We start from the raw sequence: 16,470 nt of genomic DNA, 5'->3' as shown, positions 1-16,470 counted from the left end.
CCAGATGACGGGGATTTTTTTAAATCTTTATTTATGGAAATCATCCGAAAATTCCTCTGTAGGGGGATTAGGGGCATAATGAACATACGGGGCGAAATGGACACCCTCTCAATATCTGATAATATACATATTTCATCAAAAGTTCATTCACTGCATGAAATCTGTAATGCATTTGAAATGCTTGACGGTAAAAATTTTTATTTTTTGCTTCAATTGTTCTTTAAAATTTGACTTAAAATTTTTCTCAGTTTCAAATTGGCATATAAGCAAGACCGTGGAAGAATCTAATTTTTGAGCAAAGTAACGAACCCAGAAAGGTTCTTATTAGCTATTATGATTGAGGGAGAGTCCTTTTGCATATCGGAATGATTGACAGTCATTGAATATGTTGGAATAACTAAATTTCATACAGGTGTTCATTTCGCCCCGATACCTTTTTACCAGCCTTGTTTTCGACCCAATTTTCTATCTCGCTTTTCTGACATATGATATGATTTTTATCACTATGAATGAATGTGGCACGTCGTACTAACATCAAACTTGAAAACTAGCCGGGGGTAAATTAAAAACATTGCCATTTAAGGGTCTTAAAACGAACATTTGCTTAACGTGTCCATTATGCCCCTAATTCCCCTAATTGTTTGTAAATCCTCCTTATATTCTTACAGAAATCCTTCTTATATTCTTACAGATTTATTGCTATTGATTTTATTGTTTCTGCCTGAGATAATTTTGTATATCCAGAATTATTCCGAAAATTCCTTCGTGATTCTTTAGAATTTTTCTCTAAGATTTTTTGAGAAAAAAAACAACTCTGTGATTCTTCTGGAAATTCATAAGGAAGTGTTTTTGATTTTTTTCGTGATTTATCATTGATTTTCCTTGAAAATTTTCTTAAATCCTTGGCAGAATTTTCTGAAAATCCCTCTTGACTTCAAATGGAAATCCTCCAAGAAAACTACCGGACAGTCACTGGGACTTTAAAAAAATACCTATGAGATTCTTTGATTACTGATTTCTTTTTCTGAGCATCTTTTGAAAGTGACTTTTAAATGGTTCTGGAAATTCCATTTGAAATTATTCCGTAAATCTTTTTGGAGCTCTTCTGGACATCGTAATTATTCTGAAAAATATTCATGAAATCGTCTGGATGTCTGTGACTTTTCCTTGCGAAATAACTTCTGGGATTCTTTTGGATATCACTGTAAAAAAACATTCAAAATCCATTCGAAATTCTCCTGAGATTGTTTCAGGAATGTAGAATCCTTAAAATAATTCCTTTAGAATTCTCCCTGATAATATTTTAGTGATTTCTCTGTGGTTCTTCTGTAAATCGACCTGGGATTCTTCCGGAAATCCTCCTTTAATTCCAAAGCAATTTCTTGAAGATTTTTCAGAAGGATATTTTTAAGAATCCTGTATATTTTTCCCTAAGAATCTCAATGTATTTAAACAAAATACCAGGACAATTTACGGTTGAATCCCACAAAAACTTCCGGTGAAATTCTTGAATGCTTATCATTCAAGCAGAATTCCAGTCGTATTTCCGGATGAATTTCGGCAGGTTTTACGGAAGAATACCAGCAGAATTTCTTGAAAAATTCCAGTAAAATTTCTGGAAGAATCTTTGAAAGATGTTTTGAAGTCCTCCAGCAGGATAACAGAAAGAAATCTGGGGGTATTGTAGAAGAATTTCCGAAAGAATCCTAGAGAGATAGTCGAAATAATAACAGTTTTCTTGAAAAATTCAGGAAACTTCCAGAGTCTAGAGGTAATTCGGGAAGAATTTCTGCAAGAATCCTTAACAGAAGGATTTGAAGGATCCTCAGAAAGATTTTCGAAAGTATCCCAGAAGGCTTCCCGAAAGAATGCTAGAAAGATATCTGGAAGATTTCCTACAGGATTTTTGGAAGAGTCCCAGACAAATTTCAAGAATATGGACGTAAAAATCTCAGTGGCATTTCTAGAATAATTTCAGAAAGATTTTCGGAAGCATCCTCGAAAGTATTCTAAAGGGATTCCGAAAGCATCTCAGGTGATTTCCGGAAGAATACCAGAGGTATTCTCATAATAATCCCAGAAGTATTTCCGGAAAAAGGCCAGAGTTATTTTCGGAGGAATTCTCGACGAATTTGTAGTAGAGTCGTAGTACATTTTTTGGCAAAATCGTCTAACAATATCCAGAAGAATTTTTGTTAGAATCTTTCATTGAATTTCCGAAAGAATCTTCGAGGATTTCAAAAGTAATTCTTAAGAAGATAAACGCAAACTCACATACAGATTTATGCAAATATTCCAATAAGATGTCCAGAAGAATCACAAAGGATATCCGAAAGAATCTCATATATAGTACCGGAATGCTAACGATGTTTTTTAGATGAGTTCAAAAGCGATATCTGTAAGTATTCTGTGATTTCCAGAAGAACTTAGAGAAAAATCAGAAATAATCTTTAGATTTCCAGAACAATCCCAGAGAGGTTTTGAAGGATTCATAAGTGATTTAAGGAAGAATCCCAGGAGGGAAATTCCATAGAATTCTGGAGTAATTTCTGGACCAATGTCTTTTTATATGCTGAATCAATATTTACAAGTAATTATAATAAGCAAGTATTTTTTTTTTTTTTTTTTTTTTTTTTTTTTTTTTTTTTTTTTTTTTTTTTTGTATGGTGTTCAGTTGGAGCTGCCTGACAGCTTAACTTGTCAAGGCTGAACCCTCGGTCTGGCTTTTGCCAAGTTTCCCCTCTACCAGGACCAATACTCAGACGGACTAGGCAATGGCGCCCACATGAACACTGTTTTTTTTATTAGTATTGTGACGTGGTAGTTTTTGAAAAGTGCCCATATTCCCTTGCTTCTGAGAAAAGGAAGCATTGTGAAAATCAGCAGCTCCATCAGAATTTGTTTGAAATAGTTGTGTAGTAGCAGGTCCGTCACACTCGGGCTCAGATTGGGTACCACTTCTAGTACTGCATTTGGTCCCTCGGTAGTACTAAAGGTACCCAAGTTTGACAGATCGCAGTACACTTTTCACGGCATTCTAGATTACCTTATGAGCCATAAAATTTTGGGCAATTGCAAGGGACATGGAGGTCTTTAGTTTGTCTTTGGTAGTAGTGTCATTACTAATACTGTCTAGTCGAAATGGTTTTGAATAATCTGTCATTCAAGTGCCATTCCGATTACTCCGGTCTTTTACGTAAGATTAGAGTCTTAAACGTCAATTGTCGTCAAGTTTTAGGCTGTTTAGTAGTAGTCCTAGTTAATTTTATTTTTTGTTGTTAAAAGTGTTTATTGGTCATTACGTTCATATATCCTTAAAGAAAAAAGTCGCTTTCCTTGTCTGTTCAACATTTTTTCGAAACTAGCAAGTGTACCCTAATGATCGATCTCAGCGTCTTACTTTCCATAGTCATTTTATAGTGAATATTGAAGAGTAAAGTTACCTTAGGCTTCTATTACAGTCTCCTACATGATTCACTTTTCGGTGGCAAATGCAATGCTTCACAACGCCTACTTTCTACTTGTAAATTTTGCGAAAATGAAGCTGGAATTAGATTATTTATACCGCTGTTACAAAAGAGGTATTTCTTATTATGGCAATGTAAAAACCATATTAAAATAAGATTGTCGCCACTTATTTCTACTCAGTGAATCTACTAGTCATTTCCCTAAGAGTTCCTATGTATTCCCTACGTCGTATATGATAACGATGTATCTAACTAGCTAATAGTAAGAGTGGCTACGGATCATTCTGGTTAGCAAAAGGCAAACTGAACGTCACCAATATTATTAATGTCCACTTCGAATAGATTAATTATTTGAAATGGGCATCAATTCTATCAATGACGCAGAATGTCCGTTGGATCACATCCGAGATATTATTGCGTCTATGCCATATGAATTATGACGCGGCTTTAAGCAAAAAGTGCCAAAATGTGATACCACTACAGGTTACGCCTCTGGTTTCCATCATATGGGCTAATGGATTATGCCCTCCCATCGCGGCAAGGTCGCATAACCAAGGGGAGGGAATTATAATAAGCAAGTATTTATGGAACAATAACAATTTTAATTTATCGCCATAATTGAACGACAATTTTAATTAGAATGTGCATCCACCACATCATCCCTCTCAGAAGGATTATGATTCTAAATATTTTTTTTTGCGGTGATTCAGAATTGTAATCACATACTAGTTTAATTGTATGTGGTGTCATTCAATATTTAAAATAAGATTCGTTAAGCCGAACATGTTGATCCTTCGACATGAACCAACGAGCATTGCTTGAAATAATGAGATTTTTTCGATTACTTTGATTACTGATTTCTTTTTCTGAGGATCTTCTTAAAGTTACTTTCAAATGATTCCGAAAATCCCGTTTGAAATTATTCCATGAATCTTTCTGCAGTTCATCTGGACATCGGAATTATTCTGGAAAATATTCATGAAATCTTCTGGATGTCTGTGAATATCCTTTAAATCTTTCAGGGATTCTGGCGAAATAACTTCTGGGATTCTTTTGAATATCACTGTAATTTGGATTTAGAATTCTCATGGGATTGTTTCAGATATTAACGATAATCCTTCATACAGAAGTGATGTTTCTGTGAATCGCCTTGGAATTCTTCTGGAAATCCTTCTATAATCCCAAAACAATTCTCAGAAAATTTTTCAGAAGGATATTTTTAAGAATCTCAATGGAATTTCTGAAAAATACCAGAACGATTTACGGTTGAATCTCACGAAAACTTCCGGTGGAATTCTTGAATGATATCCGGAAGAATGACAGTCGTATTTTTGGATGAATCTTAGCAGGTTTTACAGCACAATCCCAGCAAAATTTATTGAAAAATTTAGAATAGAAAGATATCCGAAAAAAAAACTCCAACAGGATTTTTGTAAGAATCCCAGGAGTATTTCAAAGATATTGGCGTAAAAATCTCAGTGGAATTTCTTGAAGAATTTCAGAAAGATTTCCGAAAGCATCTCAAGTCATTTTTGGAATAATACCAGAGGCATTCTCATAAGAATACCAGAAGTATTTCCGGATAAAAATCTAGAGCTATTTTCGGAGGAATTTCTGAAGAATTTCTAGTAGAGTCGTACATTTTTTGATAAAATCCTCTTTAAATATCCAAATGGATTGCATCAGGATTTATGGTAAAATCTTCCATAGTATTTCGAAAACAATTTTCAAGAATTTCAAAGAATTTAATTTCCTGGATTTCAAAAGTAATCCTTAAGGAGATACACGCAAAATCACATACAGAGTTCTGCAAAAAAATCCAAAAAGATGTCCAGAATAATCGCAATGGGATATCCGAAAGAATCTCAGAAGTAATACCGGAATGGTAACGTTTTTTTTTGGATGAATCCCAAAACGATATATGGAAGAAAATTCTGAAATAATCTCAAGATTTTCAGCAGAACAATCCCAGAGAGGATTTGAAGGATTCATGAATGATTTAAGGAAGACTCCCGGGAGACGCTTCCAAAGAATTCTTGAGTACTTTCTGGAACATTTTTTTTTCATATAATTTATATATAAAAATACTTTGATTCAAATATATTTCTTGTGTAGCATTAAGTTTAACTACAGACATAGCTCGTAACATCAATAATAAATTAAATTTATAAATCTTTTAAACACATCCAAATTAAATAACAGTTCAAAGAGTAAAATACCATTCTCATGAGTTTTTGAGAATCATATGGTCGGTGTTTAGACAGACCAGACTAGATGAATTTTGGAGCTCTAAGGATACGTAAAGAATTCCATCAATTTTAAATCTTCCATGTTATTTTGATACAAATGTATCATCAAATAGATAAGTTCCATTATTACAGTAAATATCTATAATATTTTGATGTTTCACATGTTTGGGGTACATTTTTCTTACTCGATTGAAAAAAAACACTTGGTTCGGTCTGTCTGAACACCGACCATATCTATGTTTGCTATTTGATATTTAAATACTTGAATTGTGCTGTATCAATATTTACAGGTAATTATAATAAATAAGTATGTATAGAACAATAACAATTTTAATTTATCCCCATAATTGAACGACAATATTAATTAGAATGAGCCTCCCCCACATCATCCCTCTCAGGAGAATTTTGATTCCCAATATTTTTTTTTTTTGCGGTGGTTCAGAATTGAAAATATCAAAAGTCGCACACTCAATCACGATTTGCTTGTTCGGTATTTTTTATACTGGGTACGAATTGTAAATCATAAAAAATACCGAACTTTCAGCTTTTTGATTGAAAACTTCTGAGGTTCAGTAATATTTTTTACTTCTTACTGAACTACGGTAGCTGTCAGACCCAATTTTGCAACATTACCGAACAGGCTGAAAAGTCAGTAAAAACAATTACCGACTATTCAGTAGTTGATGTTTTTTACTGACTTGTCGTTAAAATCAAATCAAAACAAACTGATGTGCATGCGGGAAAGTGTCAAATGAGAATCTCCTGCTGTAAAATCGTCCGGCGCCGGGAGACACGGCTATGGCAACCAAACTTTTTCTGCACCTATTTTACGATTTCTCGTGGTAAGTAATCGAAATTTAGTGAGAAACTCAACCATTTTAAGCAACCAATACGGCTCAGGACGATTTAACTGCTTACGTTGGTTAATTCGATTGGTTTCCATACAAGAGGTAAATTCATCTGCATCATTGAGTTTGCCTCTTGTATGCAAACCAACCAAATAATGATTTTGTCACACATTTTTCGATTACTTCCACTGAGATATGAGCATACCGTAGATGTTTGTTCGTACGAAAAATGCATGTCGATGTTCATGTTCATGTCGATTGGGTTTTAATTTGTATTGATTTCTGAAAAAAAAGTATCCGGAAAAGCAAAGCATGAAGCATGGGAAACTGGAAAGCCAGTAAAAACGCTCAACAATTTTTCTGACTAAGTCAGTAATTTCCATCAATCAAAACATATTTTGGTTTACTGGGTTTTTTCGGTAATCGTAAAAATTACCGAAAAAACCGTAGTTCCAAAACCCAGTAAAATTTTACTGGAGTCGGTAATCTGAATTGGCTGTGTATTGTAATCACATCCTTTTTGTTCAATTGCATGTGGTGTTATTCGATATTTAAAATAAGATTCGTTAACATGTTGATCCTTCCACAAGAACCAACAACAAGCATTGCTTATGTTAAGAGATTTTATCGTAATGCACAACCAGCCTAAACGTTCTTCCCCTTTTGTATATGTACTAATTATAATTTCAAATTATTTTAATTAAATTAGTTGTGTTGTCTACTATTGTACACGGCAATATGTTTCAAAATAAGTGGATCTGCTTTTAAAACAAACTTTAACATCGATCAACCAAACCATAGAATATCCAATAGCGAAAAAATAATAATAATAACCGATCATTGCAAATCGTGCCGAACTGGCGCTCTTTCCGTGCGCACGCGCTCTTTCCGTGCGCACGCGCTCTTTCCGTGCGCACGCGCTCTGTCCGTGCGCACGCGCTTTCTGCAGAGCTGTCAAACAGACTTTTGTGCCTTCCTTCTTTCGCTCTCCTTCAACTCAACAACTCAGCACGATCCACCTCGCGGTGGATTGGTGAGCTGTCTGGTTGTTGCAGATGAACACTTATCGTGTAGCGTGACATCATCATTGACAGTAAGCTTGCAACTCACCAGACAAACGATAGGTGTAATTAACAACTGGACTAAATAGTAAAACATGGAAAAAATATGTTTTACGTCAACGTTTATGTTTCGAGCGAGTTAACCGATGTTGAACGCCAAAGTGATCCGTAACTGTGGGTGATCCGTGACTGTGTGGGCATGGTATATTCAAATCGCGATAACTTTTGTATTTCTCGATATTTTTGCACCATTTTTTCGCAAGCCTTCAAAAAACTCTTCTAGTTTGAAAATACAGTCGACTCTCCATAACTCGATGTTCTATAAGTCGATATATTCTATAACTCGATGGATTTTTCGGTCCCTTCAAATTCCCATACATCGTGCTCCCCAAGTAACCGTACAGCTGTATATTTATTTATTTATTTATAATCACCGTCTTCGAATTAAAATCGTACAGACTGAACCACTTAGCACTAATTTACGCATACTTAACATCTAAACAATTCTACTTATTCGAGTTTTAAACACATTTTTGCACATATCGAAGTCAAATTGATCGGAAACAACATTGAAGGAACGAAGACAAGAGTCGAACGGATTATTGAAACCATAATTAGTGCGATGGTAAGGAATCGCAATCATGGGAGTGTTTCGCAGTCGTCGAGAAAGGATTTGCAGAGATATTTGCTCGAGAAGCGCAGGACAGTCTATAGCACCGTTAAGAATGTCAAATACAAATAGACGTTGCATTTTTACACGCCTGTCAGTCAGCGGTTCCAAACTTATCAGTTGGCAGCGATCCGGATACGGAGGAAGATTGTCCGGATCATTCCAGGTCGTCCACTCCCAGGTCGCAGATCGAAGCTACACGTTCTAGATGTGCAAATTCCATGTGGTACTGGTGGGTAACGGGGTTGTTGGAGCGAGTGAAAGTTATAACTTTGCATTTATCATTATTGACACGCATACCGTTGTCGCTGCACCAGATCAGCAAAGTGTTGATGTCCTCTTGCAGCGCAAAACAGTCAAGTGATGAACGTATGATACGGTAGAATTTGAGATCATCGGCGAACGAGAGTTTGAAAGATGAAAGGCACAAACACAAGTCGTTCACATAGATATTGAATAACAGTGGACCCAATACGCTACCCTGGGGCACTCCAGACGTTACGTTGATTTGACGGGACCTTGATGAGTTGACCACTACTTGCGCAGTACGAGCGGATAGGTACGAAAAAATCCACTCCGTGAGCCAATCCGGGTAGCCAATTCGCTTGAGTTTATCGATGATTAAAATATGCGGAACCGTATCGAACGCTTTTGCGAAGTCAACATACACTGCGTCAACTTGATTTCCCGACTCTATCTCCCGTGACAGCGAGGTAACGTAGCACATCAGGTTTGTTGTTGTTGAGCGATGTCTCATGAATCCGTGTTGATACTCGGATATTATCGGTGCAGCTACGGTGTAGAGGGCATTGTGCATCAGTTTTTCGAAAATTTTGCTCAAGCAACACAGTATTGAAATACCACGGTAGTTTCTGACTCGGTTGATGTTCCCTGACTTGTGGATTGGAACGATGACAGCTGTCTTCCACACGGAAGGAAATGTTCTTTCGCTCAGAGATCGATTAAATAAAAGCGTGACAGGAGTGACAAGTTCTGCAGCACATTTTCTCAGGAGCAGTGGTGGAATGCCGTCCGTCCCGGGTCCTTTCTTACAGTCCAGAGTGTAAATGACATTCAGCACCTCATCGGCGGTGAACTCATCGGCATGATGGGGAAGTTAATGTTGTGCGAAGGAACATGCGCAAAGCAGTCCTGACGGGGTACAGGAGACGATTTACTGAACACGCTTTCGAAAAATTCAGCAAAGAGATTAGCGGCTTCTTCGTTAGAACTGGCAAGAGTTTCGTCATAGCTTACATTGCAAGGGATGCGGGTGGATGACTTCAGTTTCTTTACAAAGCCCCAGAAGCGCGTTGGATCTTGCTTGACGCTGGCCTGCACTCCGGATATGTAGTCGTCGTAGGTAGTCTGCAAAACAGACTTGTATGTTGCCTCGGCTTCACGTAGGGCGATTTTGTCGCCTTCAGACTTCGAGAGGAAGAAGTGTTGTCGTGCTTTCCTCAGTAAATTACGGAGACGACGCAGCTCGGAAGTCCACCACGGTTTGCTGGAAGGTGAGTTAATCGTACGTCGTTTGCGCGGGACCAAAGCGTCACAAATTTCGAGAAGCTTGTTGTAAAACGCTGCAGACAATTCGTCGACCGTACCGGTTTGCTCGAGAGTACTCCAGTCAACATTTCCTAAAGCTATAGCCAGCTGATCGAAATCACACACGTTGAAGTCATACTCCACTCTGTCAGCATCGTCATCGAGTGTGGCTGGAATACTAACACTCACGTCGAGAAATAAAATGAATGGCGCATGGTGGTTGTCAATGGGTAATAGTGGGGCGGGAGGTTGAACTAGATCCAGTAGCTCTGGCAGACTTACGAAAACAAGATCAAGGAGTCGATTGTTGATGTTCTCGAAATTGTTCACTTGTCGCAGGCCTGTAGCGAAAAGGGTTTCGATGAGAGATTTCTCTTGTTCCGATGAAGCATTCGAGGGAATGTAGCCGTTCAGCTCGTCGTCCATCTGCCATCGCAAATTTGGGAGGTTGAAGTCCCCCACGGAGAGAACAATATCATCTGCTGAAACACTGTTTACGAGGCCCTGTACTGCATTTGCGTGAGCAGAATATCGATCGGCGGACGAGTTAGGAGGAATATAGATAGTAATAATGTAGAGTGAGCGATTGTCCAACTTCATCCGAACCGCAACCTGCTCTAATTGATCGCAATCCGACAGTGGGAACATTTCACAACGAAGATGATGCTTAACGGCAATCAGCACGCCACCACCACGTGCATGCTGACTGTTTACTCTACTGCGGTCGCAACGGAAGAACGTGTAGTCGGGCACGGTGTGCCAGAAACCGTTATTAACAGAAAAAAATGTCCATGAATTCGGCACCCACCATTCGAAAGATATAGTATTCAAGCATCTTCTCCGTGAATTTGAAAATATTCTAACGAGGGAATCGAAAGTTATAGTGATTTGAAGATGTTAAGCTATTTTGCATGGGATATTCACATGCTGATAAATATTGCTCAACGGTGCATCATTATTAACTTGTAAAAAAGCCAAGTAACCATCAGCTTTGCATTAATCATTCAAAACATGTGATATCCAAGCATCTTCCCTGTAAATTTGAAATCATTTCGTCAAGAAAATCAGAAGTTATAGTGATTTGTATATTTACCATTATTTGTATGAAGTCTAAATTAGACCTTTTTTATGGCTTTTTTATATTAGTGCACAGAATTTACAAATAAAAATGTCCATATGACTGACACTCGGCATTCAAAAAATGATTATTCAAGCATCTTCGCAGTTAGTTTGAGAATACTTTATCTAGAGACAACACAACTAAAGTACTTTGAAGTTTTGAATCTATAATAGAGTAAATTTTGAGTATTAAATTACCACGTTTAATGTTTTTACCACTACTAATTGCAACAAATTCTTATCAATATGTTGATCAATGTGATTTAATAGCGTGATTGACCGCCTACTGTTGCTTCTCCGTCATTACAAGAGCAACTATACAAGCACAAGGAACCAACGGATGTTACTTAGGGTTAGTCGCAGCACTCTCAGTGTGTAAGTAATGAAATTCTCATTCCTTGTACTAAGCAATACCGCGTCCTGCTGTGTCCTAATACATGAAAATTGGGGTTATGGAATAAATATTTACGTGATACTATCTTTGATGAAGCCGTTGGAATCCTCTGCACTTCCACGAGAAGTCAATGGGAGTTTGGAAAATTGGAAGTGGTTATATTACAGATTCGTCTTGGTAAAAAAACGCCTAATTACAATAGTCCTAGGGATGATCACATCATTTTCACTGGTTATACCCCGTTATACCTCTCCTAAAACATAATGAAGTCATCAACATAATAAATATAATAAAATAAAAAGTAATCCTTTTACATGAACAAAACATGACTGAATCAATATGACGATACCTTTGATGACGAACTATTCAAAGATTTCGCATGATGCAAATCATGCAGCATCAATCCAAAAAGTAATCTATCAGTATCTAAAGGAAAAGCCGACGCTCATAGTATTTAATAATTCTAGGAACTAAACAAAATAGAAGGCTTGATGCATTTACATATTTTGCAAAACATGAAACAAGGTTAATTTCTACAATAAACTCCTACTAACTATTATTTGAACAAACACATAAATAAACGTATCCCCTTCGCTGTCATGAATAAAATGTGAACCATCATATTTAACTTATTTAAAACACTAGCATAAAATGATCTTACTAGTTGATAATCCAACCTCGACTGAGCAACATGTTGCCACTTTCAAATTGTTCAGGTTCACCAATATGCTTATTTGGGTCATAACGAAACACTGCCCCGCAAAACGCGCAGAAACGAAACAAAATTCATAAAAACGAACCCATTTGCTTGTGATTTAATGAAACACTGCATTTCTTCAATGTAAGATATAAGTTGAATGCATATCTGTTAAGTTAATTTGTGTTGAAATCATTAAATGCGTGTTGCGAACACTATTTCAGACGATTGAATAAAAATCTTAATGACTCCAAAACTTCAAAGTACTCTAATTATGTTGTCTTTTGCTAAAATAATCTCAAACTAACTGTGAATATAATTGACTACTATATCTTTTGAATGCCGAGGGTCAGTCGTATAGACATTTTTATTTGTAGATTACGTACACTTTCATAACAAAAGCGTATAAATCAGCCCTAATTTAAACTTCATAGATATAATGGTAAATATACAAATCACTATAACTTCTGATTTTCTTGACGTAATGATTTCAAATTTACAGGGAAGATGCTTGGATATCACATGTTTTGAATGCTTAATGCAAAGCTGATGGTTACTTGGCTTTTTTACAAGTTAATAATGATGCACCGTGGAGCAATATTTATCAGCATGTGAATATCCCATGCAAAATAGCTTAATATCTTCAAATCACTATAACTTTCGATTTCCTCGTTAGAATATTTTCAAATTCACGGAGAAGATGCTTGAATACTATATCTTTCGAATGGTGGGTGCCGAATTCATGGACATTTTTTTCTGTTAATAACGGTTTCTGGCACACCGTGCGGGAGAAATTTCTGTACTATCTATGTCATCACGGAGCCAGGTTTCAGTGAAAACAAGCACGTCATAATCACAACTAGACAGTATCAAACGGAGTCGAGAAATCTTGGTGCGCATACCTCGTACGTTTTGGTAGTATACTGCTATGCTGGATCTCGATGAAATGTCGCTCGATGGTGGTGTGCTTGGAGCGTGACGATCAATGCGTTGAGCTTGGCTGCTGGAATCAGTAGAAATTACTGGGAGGTAGTTGTTCTCGATGCTAGAATACTTGCCTGCGAGGACGGGTTGGGAGACCCCCTCTTCGATTTCGTACGCAGGACCGGGATGACTGCAGGACGCTGGCAGGAGTGGCTCGACTGCGACGAAGGAATTGGGGTTATCCCATAAGGCTTGCAGGCATGCATCCCGGGGACGACGATGGAAGCGTTGATTGAGATGAAAGTTGGGCTAATGATGGTTGGTTTGATGTCAGAGATCTGATGCTGTCGATTGTTGAGGTTACGATATTGCGGCGCTTATATTAAATCCACATCCAGCGGCGGCGGAAACGCGCAGAAGATATGCGCGCAATTCAAACGCAACGTCAAAATTCAAGTAGGCTTGGATTTTTTCGTCCTTCAAGGACACAAATGTTTCAAATTTGCTGAATCTGAAACATTTGGTGATTTTCATTACCACTGCGACGGTATATCGACATTTTCATATAATCGCATTGCGTGGATTTATCTTGCAGAGCACAATACACTTTGATGAGTTACTGCCATAACCAATGTGAGGTAGACTGCCAAAGGTGGTGCGAATTACTGACGGAGAAGTGTTTTTAACGTGATTGTACTTGCCTGCGAGAACGGGTTGGAAGACTCCCTATATATATAGTTGCATTAATATCACTTTATATGCTTCTATAAAATATGGCATATAAAGTCATACTGCATTACATGTCTCGTTAATGCAGTATTAAAGTGGAAAAGGGCGCTATTAAAGTGTAAATACGGCTACATTTCCTAGCTCTATGCTGGCAATTGCTTAAGTATAGTTACTGTCTGTACCGTATAAAAGCTTTAGCCAAAGTGTATTTAATGTATGAAGGAAAGGATTAAAAATAGAAACACAAATTTTTTTTGTATTTTTTTGTTCGTTGGATGTCAGGTCAGCGTTGCTTTTTTTTTGCCGATTCATATGTGTATTTTGTTTACTTCCTGTTGCTGGGATTTGAACCTAAATTAATTGTGTGATGTTTTCGATGACTCGCCCCGCCTATCCTCCGGACCATGAATGCTGGATGTCTTGGCCGGGAAAATTGTGCAACTTCAAGCAGCTCCCTTTCATTGCCAGTGATAAATATTGTCGATTGAAAGTGTGTAAGCAGCTCAGGATTACGTCGAATCATGATAGTGTTTTTAGTGCACTTATTCCTTGTGGTTCAAGGAACAAGTGTACCGAATACGTTTTAATGATCCGATGCAAGCGTGCACCCTTATCACATTTTTTGGACTCTACAAACTTTGTGATAGTCCAATTTGGGGTGAAGTGCGCAATAAGTAAGTGGACACGACTGTTGCACTTACAAGTTTACCACGGCTGTCGCTTTTTTGCTGTTGAGATTTTGTTTTGTTTTCATTGTGTGGGGCTAAATCTTCACGTTTTATATATCGTTTTAGCATCTCGGAACATTGAATCGTCGATAGCCGTGTGGTGTGCGCACGGGCCTATCAATCGTAAGGTTTTTGGTTCAATTGCAGGCTGTTGCTTATTTTTTGTTTTCAAATTCTGGTTTCTCGTAAGATAAATCTACGAATTTCTACAAGATTTCTTGTGATGAATTTTCATAAGGGATATTCAACTATTTCTATAGTCTATTTGCCTGAGTGAGGGGAAGGTTGACAATAAATAGAGCAATGAAATCTTGCCATTTTTGTTGCGATGAAGCATTGAGTAAGATGATGCAATGAAGCATTGAATGGTGACCGTATATCATCCATTAATGCACATTTCACTGCTACAACAGAACAATGCTACATTGCATTCATAAAATGGAATTAAAGCATTACTGCACGCATATTGCAGAATAAAAGCAATGATGCATTGCACTCGTTGAATTAAAGTTAAAATTCGGTAATGCCTTAATGCTTGTGGTTACTTGGGTCTCCATAAGTCGATATTTCTATAACTCGATATCTCCACTAGTCGATGTCACGTGTGAGGCAAATTTCCCTCCATAACTCGATATCTATATAAAAATTCTGTTTATACAGGGAAATTTGGACCGCTTCTGGTTTGGATGTCAATAAACACATGCATTTTGCAATGGAAGTTAACCCGTATAGGCCTGAGTGAAAGCAAACACACTGAAACCCTCACCGCTCAGCGAATTCTTAACGGATTCAAATGATTTTTTGTCTGTTTACTGGCCCACATATCTAGTTTCTAAAAGTGGCCAGAAGAACTCGGAAATATTCAAGTGGTCGGAGTTATTCTGGTGGATCACTGGGTCAAGTCGGGTAAAAAAGGGCTAATTTTTGGGACGTGCCAAGTTACCTTTATTTATTTGCAATGACAATCATTTTAATTTGCATAAATCATTCGGATCTGATATTCAACGTTATAAATTAAGAGTTTTGCACCATTTAAAATATACCGGATGTGGCCATTCGGACGTAATGCTCGGAAGTACCGGTGTAGATTTGTTGGAAACTAAACCGTTTCAATGCTCGAAAATTAGAAATCAAACATAATTGTGCACTTAAATGCGTTCCCATAAGCTTGGCACAGATGTTCGGATACAAAGTGGCCAATTTATCGTAAGTTTGAGGCATCCCGGGACCCGAAAATGGTCATTTGTAGGATAAATCAAATGCAAAACTGATAGTTATTTAATTCAATCGTTTCTCAAAAGGTTTACACTGGTGCAATTTTCTTAAAATTCCGCCATGTAGTGGCTACATTATAGCCGATTCCGGAAATTATCTGTGACTTGAAATTTGCCTACCTTCAGGGGCACAAACGCACAGTACCCTTCTCACCCGACCTGACCCAGTGATTCACCGGAATAACTCCGGCCACATGAATATTTCCGCGTTCCTCTGTCCACTTCTAGAAACTAGATATGTGTGCCAGTATACTGTCAAAAAATCATTTGAATCCATTAAGAATTCGCTAAGCGGTGAGGGTTTTAGAATTTTTGCTTTTACTCAGGCCTATACGGGTTAAAAAACACATAAAAATAAAAATATAAATTTTCAGTAAAAAGTAAGGGATTTCTCAAGCATTTTAAAAATAGCGTTTAAATATGATTTTTCAAAATACAATAAGCAAAATAATATTGCTTTCTTACAGAAGTGATCTTAAAAGTATTGGAAATACAGAAATTTGATGCTATGATTTTATAATTTTTTGAATTCTATAACTCGATAATTCTATAAGTCGATGGTCCCTTGAATATCGAGTTATGGAGAGTCGACTGTATATACACCCGATTCTGTTTTTGCACGGGGGATGCGTACCGTACAAAAAAAGTTCTCAGTTCAAAATTTCAAAAACCGTGCAAAAAAAAGTAACGCTATTTCTCGACGTTTCATGCAAAATAAGGTTTTGGCGGTAAAAATGTATGGAAACTTTTTTTACACGGCCG

This window comes from Aedes aegypti, chromosome 1 (genome assembly GCF_002204515.2).
Source record: "Aedes aegypti strain LVP_AGWG chromosome 1, AaegL5.0 Primary Assembly, whole genome shotgun sequence".
In the NCBI taxonomy this organism is placed as follows: domain Eukaryota; kingdom Metazoa; phylum Arthropoda; class Insecta; order Diptera; family Culicidae; genus Aedes; species Aedes aegypti.
This window is presented reverse-complemented; position numbering follows the sequence as displayed.